This window comes from Schistocerca serialis, chromosome 2, assembly GCF_023864345.2.
Source record: "Schistocerca serialis cubense isolate TAMUIC-IGC-003099 chromosome 2, iqSchSeri2.2, whole genome shotgun sequence".
NCBI classification, from domain to species: domain Eukaryota; kingdom Metazoa; phylum Arthropoda; class Insecta; order Orthoptera; family Acrididae; genus Schistocerca; species Schistocerca serialis.
Window position 1 is genome coordinate 656,434,315 of NC_064639.1, and position 9,192 is coordinate 656,443,506.

The 9,192-nt window shown below is 40.3% G+C and overlaps 1 non-coding gene across 1 annotated transcript; it reads left to right on the forward strand.

The window, feature by feature from the left end:
- The first annotated feature begins 298 nt into the window (after positions 1 to 298).
- Trnaa-cgc (transfer RNA alanine (anticodon CGC)) lies at positions 299 to 371 on the forward strand. The gene has a single exon. It is a non-coding gene; the product is annotated as a tRNA-Ala (tRNA).
- Positions 372 to 9,192: the final 8,821 nt, after the last annotated feature.

Consider the following 9,192-nt stretch of genomic DNA (forward strand, 5'->3'; position numbering starts at 1 on the left):
ATAATAAAAAGGGATGGCATATGTCCAGATTCTAGATATTTACCCAAAGTAGCAAACTCTACTGACCTTTTGAACTGAACATTCTAATTCACATAAATTCGCACACCATCTAGTGGGTAAGCAAGGGAAATCCACCGTGTTCGGAATGGAAGCATTTGATTTATTTCCTAGGATCATCCTCCTGTACAAATCCAGTCCCCAGTCCAACAGGGCGTGGGTGGTCGTTGAAACTCTGGTTCTCCGCAGGAAGGCGTTGAATCCTCGCCTGTGACCATCACAACTCAGCGTGTACCGACGGAGCGAGGTGGCGCAGTGGTTAGCACACTGGACTCGCATTCCGGAGGACGACGGTTCAATCCCGTCTCCGGCCATCCTGATTTAGGTTTTCCGTGATTTCCCTAAATCGCTTCAGGCAAATGCCGGGATGGTTCCCTTGAAAGGGCACGGCCGATTTCCTTCCCCATCCTTCCCTCACCCGAGCTTGCGCTCCGTCTCTAACGACCTCGTTGTCGACGGGACGTTAAACACTAATCTCCTCCTCCTCCTCCTCAGCGTGTACCGAAATCGGAGTGCCCTTCAAGACAAACATTCAAACATTCCCGGCTGGCGGTGAAGCTATTTCAGTTGATGAAATGGCAGACCAGCAAGATTATATCATAAACAGGATTTGTTGGTGGCCCGCTCTACCAACGCTGGTGACTGAAGTCATGGCGTCCAGCCAGCGAACTCCAGCCCCCGACGTCTGGCTAGTGGCACCCGGCGATGGTAAGTGCTAAATTGTTCGTTGGTTACAAGGGTCTCCGTTTGACCCTCACACAAACCGAACTGATGTTGGGCCACATAATGGTGGAGCGACGAAGCTTCTCTGGACCATACAGCGGTAAACTTCTGTCAGGTGGGCTCCCATTCGATGACTTTTGCATGCTGGGCTGCCAGAATTTGTATGCCTGGAAGTCAGCTGCGGTCGAACGCTGATGCCACCGGTGTAATGAAGCTCCCCTATTGAACAATGCAGGAAACGTCTTGTATTTCAGTAAAATCTTTGGTCGCCGAGGTTGTGATGGCGAAATGCTGTGCCAGCTGATTGCTGCAAGCAGCGAGATTACGGCAACACTCGTCAGCGTCACTACACATTTCTCAAGCTCCACGTATCACGGAAAATCGCGTCATGCGACATAATTCCGAAATACCTGTTCCATATTGAGCACAGGTCAACTACAGGTTAACTCAGCGGCAAATATCAAGAAAGTGTAGTAACAGATTCATCATAAGGAACATACAGTGCACCTCAGACGAAACTGGAGTCAACTGTAATTTCTTAGCGCATTAAATTTCATAATTTCGATTACTTTCTTGTCATTTTCGATTAGCCCCGATTCGAAAATATGAGGGCACTTATTTCATAAAACTTATAGTTTTCATTAAAAATACAGTTCAGACAGGTAATTTATAAGGATATTTATAAGGATATTTATCTTTGATCAATATTTAAGACCACTGGCTATTTCATTTAACATTTTTTGTCAAAAGTATAAAGTTCTTATACTCTAACTGCGAGTATGATCTCTCATGTAGTTACCAGCTTCAAGAGATCGTGTTACGCAGTTCACCTTCTCTGTACCATCTGGAGAAACATCTGTGGTAATACATGACCATCTGTGGGAATTAACTCCTGCTGCATCTAAACTGCAGCGATTCTTGTCTTTTATAGCTCAAGGTTTTATTATCTGTGTCCCAATGTAATACCATTTGTAATAAAAGGACGAAAATGCATGAAATGTCCTACGTTTCTAATATGAACTGTCACAACATCCACGATTGGTGCAGAGACATTTGTACAGGGAAGTAATGTTGTGGGCAAGCTGGCGTATTTTGAACTTAAATGACCATGAATAGTGCAAGAGTTTGACCAGGTTCCTACAATCATGGGCTGGATAAATGAACTCTGACCTTTGATGTTGAACTTGATGCTTACCTCCCGATGTAATCACGCCCCGTACCTCCCCCCCCTTCCCCCGCCCCATCCTCCTCTATCCACAACCCTTTCCCTATCCCTCTTCTGCTTCCAAACAATCACAGTGTAGTATTGAAAATAAAGATCAAAAATTCAAGATGGCGAAAACAGCACAATAGTGTTAGTAGGAAATCAAAAACCCTCTTCCGCTTCCCTCTCCTCCTCCCAGTATCATTATCTTCCTTATCAGTGGGACTCCACTTGCTTTCCTTATCTCCAGCCAATCATAATGCAGAATTATACATTAAAGATGGTGGTAACGGTCTAATTGAATTAGCAGGAATTTAAATAACCGTTCCCCATCTCTCTATCTCTAGTCTATCACACAGTGCAGTACTCATTATCTGCAGTTAATTGTACTGCAGTATTAAAAATCCAAGATGGAGGAAATAAAGCAACTGCGTTAATAGAAAATTTAAAAAACCTCCGCTCCTTTTATAGAAAGAGACCAATTGTGTGCTTTATTCCCTGCTCGCAATCCTCTCTATAACCAACCAGGCAGACAGTAGTGTAAAAATAGTGTCAAGTTACATTATTTTCTTACAGACCATTCGTGTGCTTTATATCCTGCGCCCCCATCCTCTCTATATTCAACCAATTAGATCGTAGGTGTAAAAATGGTATCATATTTAGAGCGTGTTACCAGGAAATCGCCTGAGAAATTACAAATCCTCTCCACATGCCCTCTCTCCCAACCATCCTTTCCTCCTTATCTCCATCAAATCTTATGACAGTAATAATGGAAACAAATGGAAACAAATCGCATAGCCCTTTGTCTCCAACCAGTGAGAGAGAAGCATTAAAATAATGCATAAAATGGTGTCGAGTTGCACTACTTATGTACACACCAACTGTGTGCATTGTAAGACCACTCTCCTCTTTTTCCCATCACAGTAATAAAAATTCAAGTTGATTGAAATAGTCTATTTGTGTGTCTTATACCACCAACACCTACTTCGGTAAATGCTAAATTGTCCACTCTAAACCCATAATAGTGTAAACTAAATACCAAAAAGTAAATGATAAATGCTAAATGGTAAATACTAAACACTTAATGGTAAATGCTAAACGGTTAATGCTAAATAGGTAATTCTAAATGATAAACACTAAATTCTAAACAATAAACTCATAGTGATAAATGGTAAACACTAAAGGCCTTTATGCTAAATGCTTAACGCTGAACGGTAGCTGGCAAACGTTGAACAGTAAATGATAAACATTTAATGGCAACAGTTACACATATGAAACGCTAAATACTTAATGGTAAACGCTAAGTGTTAAATGGTGAACATTGAATGATAGGTAGATCCTAAATGTTAAATGGAAAATAGTAAATGATATATGGTAACGACTATATACAAGTACAAGTACTGATCTCTACGAAAATTTATGAAGGGTAAAAATGGGTGTCAACTAAGTCAAAGATGATTGTGTACATAAGCATACCTCTAGCATGATATTAAAAAAAGTGGTCCTAAGATCAAAAACTTATGCAGCTTTCACGCACACATATATGTCTGTATTTTATGTCCAAAATACTGAACACATCTGTGTTGTCTAGTAATCATCTCTTCTCTCTCACACACATAACTCTCTCAAAATTACCTCTTAGTTTTAATATATTACTGAGGAACAAACCAAAAACAAACAGTACATAATAATAACTTTGTTATATGAAAATTTCAGACATGAACTGTTACATATTATACAGTCACATAAGGAGATATATACGAATTTAAAGCACATTGCACACCATTTTCCACACGTCTTACAACAGTGCCTACTTCAAACTGTAGTGTCTTTCAATTTGGCTAGGTATCTGAAAAATTTCCATTAGGCCACCAAGAATCTGCTTTAATGAAATCGAAAAGGGACTGAGTAGCATTTTACGGACAAACTACGTACTTACTCGCTACAGGTAGTAATGATTTTTATTTGCTAGATACCATACTGGAAATAATTAATGTAAAGGCTGTTGTTTTGTTATCAATGAAATTCAAGTATTCGTAAGTGATGATTCAGACAATGTATAGCACTCACAGCCAATGATTTTGTAAAGCTAATAGTTAATGTATAATCAGTTTATTGTGTGCTAATTGCGAACATTATTAATTTTCAAAGAGTCAAAATACAAGTTTTAAAGTTAGTGCCATATCGTTACTTACCACAAGTCAATACCAGTTCCCAGATCCATGTCTTTTCGATTAACTATTTTGCTCAAGAAATTATTGTCTCAGTCATATTCGATTTAATTAAAATGTATGCTAAACAGTAGCCTTGCACAATAGCTGTAGGCTAACTATTCATTCAAACTTCCTGGAAGATTAAAACTGTGTGCCCGACCGAGACTCGAACTCGGGACCTTTGCCTTCCGCGGGCAAGTGCTCTACCATCTGAGCTACCGAAGCACGACTCACGCCCGGTACTCACAGCTTTACTTCTGCCAGTACCTCGTCTCCTACCTTCCAAACTTTACAGAAGCTCTCCTGCGAACCCTGCAGAACTAGCACTCCTGAAAGAAAGGATATAGCGGAGACATGACTTAGCCACAGCCTTGGGGATGTTTCCAGAATGAGTTTCTCACTCTGCAGCGGAGTGTGCGCTGATATGAAACTGAGCTTCTGTAAAGTTTGGAAGGTAGGAGACGAGGTACTGGCAGAAGTAAAGCTGTGAGTACCGGGCGTGAGTCGTGCTTCGGTAGCTCAGATGGTAGAGCACTTGCTCGCGAAAGGCAAAGGTCGCGAGTTTGACTCTCGGTCGGGCACGCAGTTTTAATCTGCCTGGAAGTTTCATATCAGCGCACACTCCGCTGCAGAGTGAAAAACTCATTCTGGTAACTATTCATTGCCGGCCGTGTGGCCGAGCGGTTCTAGGCGCTGCAGTCTGGAACCGCACGACCGTTACAGTCGCAGGTTCGAATCCTGCCTCAGGCATGGATGTGTGTGATGTCCTTAGATTAGTTAGGTTTCAGTAGTTCAAAGTTCTAGGGGACTGATGACCTGAAATGTTAAGTCTCATAGTGCTCAGAGCCATTTGCCCATTTTTTTTAACTATTCACTTTAAAGCACTAACACAGGGCAGTGCAGAGAGCGTTACCATTGCGCAGATAAAGTTAAGAAATGTTTTTATTTCAGGGATAGCATGCATTAGGCGCAGGGACCATTATTTTCAAACTGATCAAATTTTGTTTTATTACCAGGGCCAATTTCAAATCAATAGTCTGATTGAGTCTTTTTGTTGCCTAAATTCATGCAGTTTTGGTTTAGTTTAAAGTTATTGACAGTTTACGTTATGACTGCAAAATTAGTTGCATATTATCATTTTGTCAATCAACATGGATAGAAAAGTATGTAAATATTAATGCTGAGAGACGTATGGATGCGAAAAATGAATTCGAAAATAATTTTTCAAATTAATGAGGGATAGCAAAACTATTCAAAATGTGTGAAAAATGAGTGATGTGAGACTGGTAAAATATTGGGAAGGGAAGGACAGAGATGGTTGTCTTATCACAAGACCTAATGTCAATCATACTTAATGAAAATTAAGATACTATTTATATGAGCAGACTCAACACTGGTTTAGACAAGCCTCTATCTGTAGCAATGGCCATTATAGATATTTCCAAGACACTGACTGTAGATTTTCATTATGACTATAAGTTGTAAATATTTGTCCCAAAAAGTTAAAATGTATTACACCAATACAGATAGAGTAATATGTCACATAAGCACATCAAGTACTTATATTATTAAAAACGATGTGCACAAGTGGTTCTACCTTACCCTAACAATGACATTTTTAAAATCCCACTTGTAAATAATAAGGAAATGGGTTATTGAAAGATTAATTGTTAGGAGAAATAATTACTAAATTCATTGGCTGAAATCAAAGGTGTATACTCTGGAAACCTTGTAATCCACAGAGAAAAAGGCGTTAAGTGGTCATCAGCAGAAGAACTTACCACAGGTGATTACTAGGAATTTTTGTTTACTGACGCTGAAAAATCAAGTGTGCAGTTCATAATTACGTCTAAGCATCATCTTGTTTCTACTATTAGACACCAAAAACTTGTTTTATCTGCACAAGGTGATAAATGTTTGGTACTTCCTAATATTGTCAGTATGGTGGCTTGGGGTCACTACTGTATGAAAACTGATGATAATTGTGAATAATATAAATGTAAATAGCTGTATATTCTAACTTAAGGTGAATAATATCTATCTATGTTGGAAAAAATTAGTGATCAGTTGTAATTTGAGTTTATTGTAAATAATGGAATTAAACATTTGTAATTTGAATATTCTGAAAATGTATATGCATGAATATCATTGCATGTAATTAACAGTGTTTAAAATCAGTTTGTTTTGTAATAAATTTCAGACTTAGTGTGTTCTTTCTGTTCGAGTTTTTCTTCGTACTCCTCTGTAGTCTGTTTCCACACAATATTAGTGTATGTCTCTCAACTGCACTGCATCTTAACACGTAGCTGAGATGCATGGATATATTTCTCTCTACGCTGGACATTATCCACCTTGCAGCAGAAAGCGTACATAACAGTGACATGTTTATCCTATATGTATTTGTCTGAATATGATACTCCCTGCACACCCGCGCGCACAGGGAGGGACAGAAAAAGAGAGAGAAGAAGAAGAAGGTAGAAAGCCAGAAAGAGAAATAATTATTAACGATTGCAGTATCTGTCATATGCAATACAGAGATATTTGTATGTATGTTTATAATGCATGTCTTTGACCATGAAGTCATTTCTGTATTAAGCCACTTCCATGTACATACAGGTAAACAGTACAGAACTTTTATGTGAGAGCTATGTACATGTATATAAATAACGTACATCACACCAAAAAGCGTGTCTTTGACTTTATGAGTAACGCAATTTTTACACCATATCTGATGCCATTTTCTAATACTACACTCTGACTGGTTGGAAAAAGAGAAGAGGCTGGAGGGGATATAAAGCACATGATAGATCTATTCCCAGCGTCTTGGATTTTTAATACTGCACTATGTGACTGCCTGGAAAACAGAGGAGGAAGAATAATACAATTGGGCAGTAGGTAAGTAATGTGACATGACATCACTTTTACACTACAATCTGACTGGCTGGAGACAGAAAGAGGTATGTAGTGTAAAGCACACAATTGGTCTGCTTCCATCGTCTTGGGCTTTTAATGCTGTGCTATGACTTGGAGATGTGGGGAAGGGGAGGGTGTATAAAGCACTCAATTGGTGCTTTTCCGTATGATGAGAGGAGGGTTTTAAATTTTCCGTTAATACAGTGGCACTATTTATAGCATCTTTGATTTTGAAGGTCACGCTGAAACTGGCTGAAGTACTGCACTGTGTGCTTAGTTGGATAAGGGGAAGGGGAGAAGTTTTCAATTTTCCACTAACGCAAGTGGACTGCATCTTGGCCTTACGATAGTACATTATGATTGGCTAATGATAATGGGTGGGGGGGAAGGGTGGGTGGAGGCTTCCCACTGATGATAATATCTGCTATTTTCGCCAACTTAAACTGTGTCCTCTCATTTTTAGTTTTACGCTGTGACTAGTTCAAAACAGGAGAGGGGGAAGGGGAGGGGGGAATGGATGGGGAGAGGTGAGGGGCATGAATAAATCAAAAGATCATAGTGGAGGTCAAGGTCAGAAGTCAGAGGTCATTGACCCTGCCCCTGATTACAGGCTAACCATTCGGACACTAACACATTTCAAGGTTATTTAAGTGGAAAGTTCGCCATCCTGATCGCGACATTACTACAGCTTCAGTTTGTAACAGCCGCACACGAGTCTTGCGGCAGCATGAAGACACCAATAGGGAAGACTTCAAGACTTGTATATCTGTTCGTAACATTAGGCCAGTGATAATACTGTTATTAACATGACTACCGTTTCGTGCGCAGTGTAGAGGATGTCTAACACTACTACTACCATCACCACCACAACCACCACAACCACCACCACCAAGACCTTGACAATCTGCAAAACCAAATTCCAAAATATCCCAGGGGGGAGAGGGGGCGTTTTTAACTGCTCTTAGCTCTGTAGCGAAGGTTCATCGTTTCACATCTGTGCTTTATGATTAATGCTAAATGTAAATAACCTTGCACAAAGTATATCAAAAATTTAACCAGGCCATTATTCTCTAATGCCATTGCCAACCTTGTAGATACTGCTACTTCATGAAATTTCTTCTTGGTTGGCAATTACTGTGCAAGTTATGAGCTTCCACTAAGAAGGCTTCGAAAGGAAAGTGGATACAAAAAAACGAACAATAAATTGCTACTAGCTCCAGTGAAATAATTATGTACATAATTATCAAACTCTGCCGGAAAACAGATGATCATTTGCATCCCTTTTCAGACTACACATCAGTTAGTGAGCAATGCAGATATTGATTATTGTATTTGTTCTGATGTCAGTTGGGATCACCTTCTTCCGTCAAAGTGAGAGGCGTCTTTCAGCATTGTTGAAAGTCCGCCGTTGGCCAGGGGCGGAGAAATTCTTGTGTTGGCGATAACTTATGACCCTGGTCAGTAGCATGAATCCGGAATAGCAGGAATTCGGAAGAGCTAGTTGACTGTTGAGAATGCACGTTCCTCTCATCAGTAGTAATGTTGTTAGCTTTGACCATCAAAGCGTTATTCTATTGAATTCACCGTCGGCCGCGGTGGTCTAGCGGTTCAGGCGCTCAGTCCGGAACCGCGCGACTGCTACGGTCGCAGGTTCGAATCCTGCCTCGGGCATGGATGTGTGTGATGTCCTTAGGTTAGTTAGGTTTAAGTAGTTCTAAGTTCTAGGGGACTGATGACCACAGATGTTAAGTCCCATAGTGCTCTGAGCCATTTGAACCATTATTGAATTCACCCGAAGAGTACAAGCAAAACAAAGTCCGAATGCTGAACTGATGTCACGACCATAGTAGGAAGACAGTTTTTATGACACTTTATTTCTTGGTCAGTTAAGGGGAATCAAAGTGCGAGTTGATGGCTTTGAAATGGCTTTGCTCAACAGGATCGTGACTTTAATATAGCTAAGCGGTACTGTTACAAAACTCCATAAACAGACTCACTTCAGCTCTCTCAGTTACAGTAGCACCTTTGCTCACTCGGGTGGAAGGGGGGGGGGGGCGAGGGTGGCGGAGGAACATTGGTGTG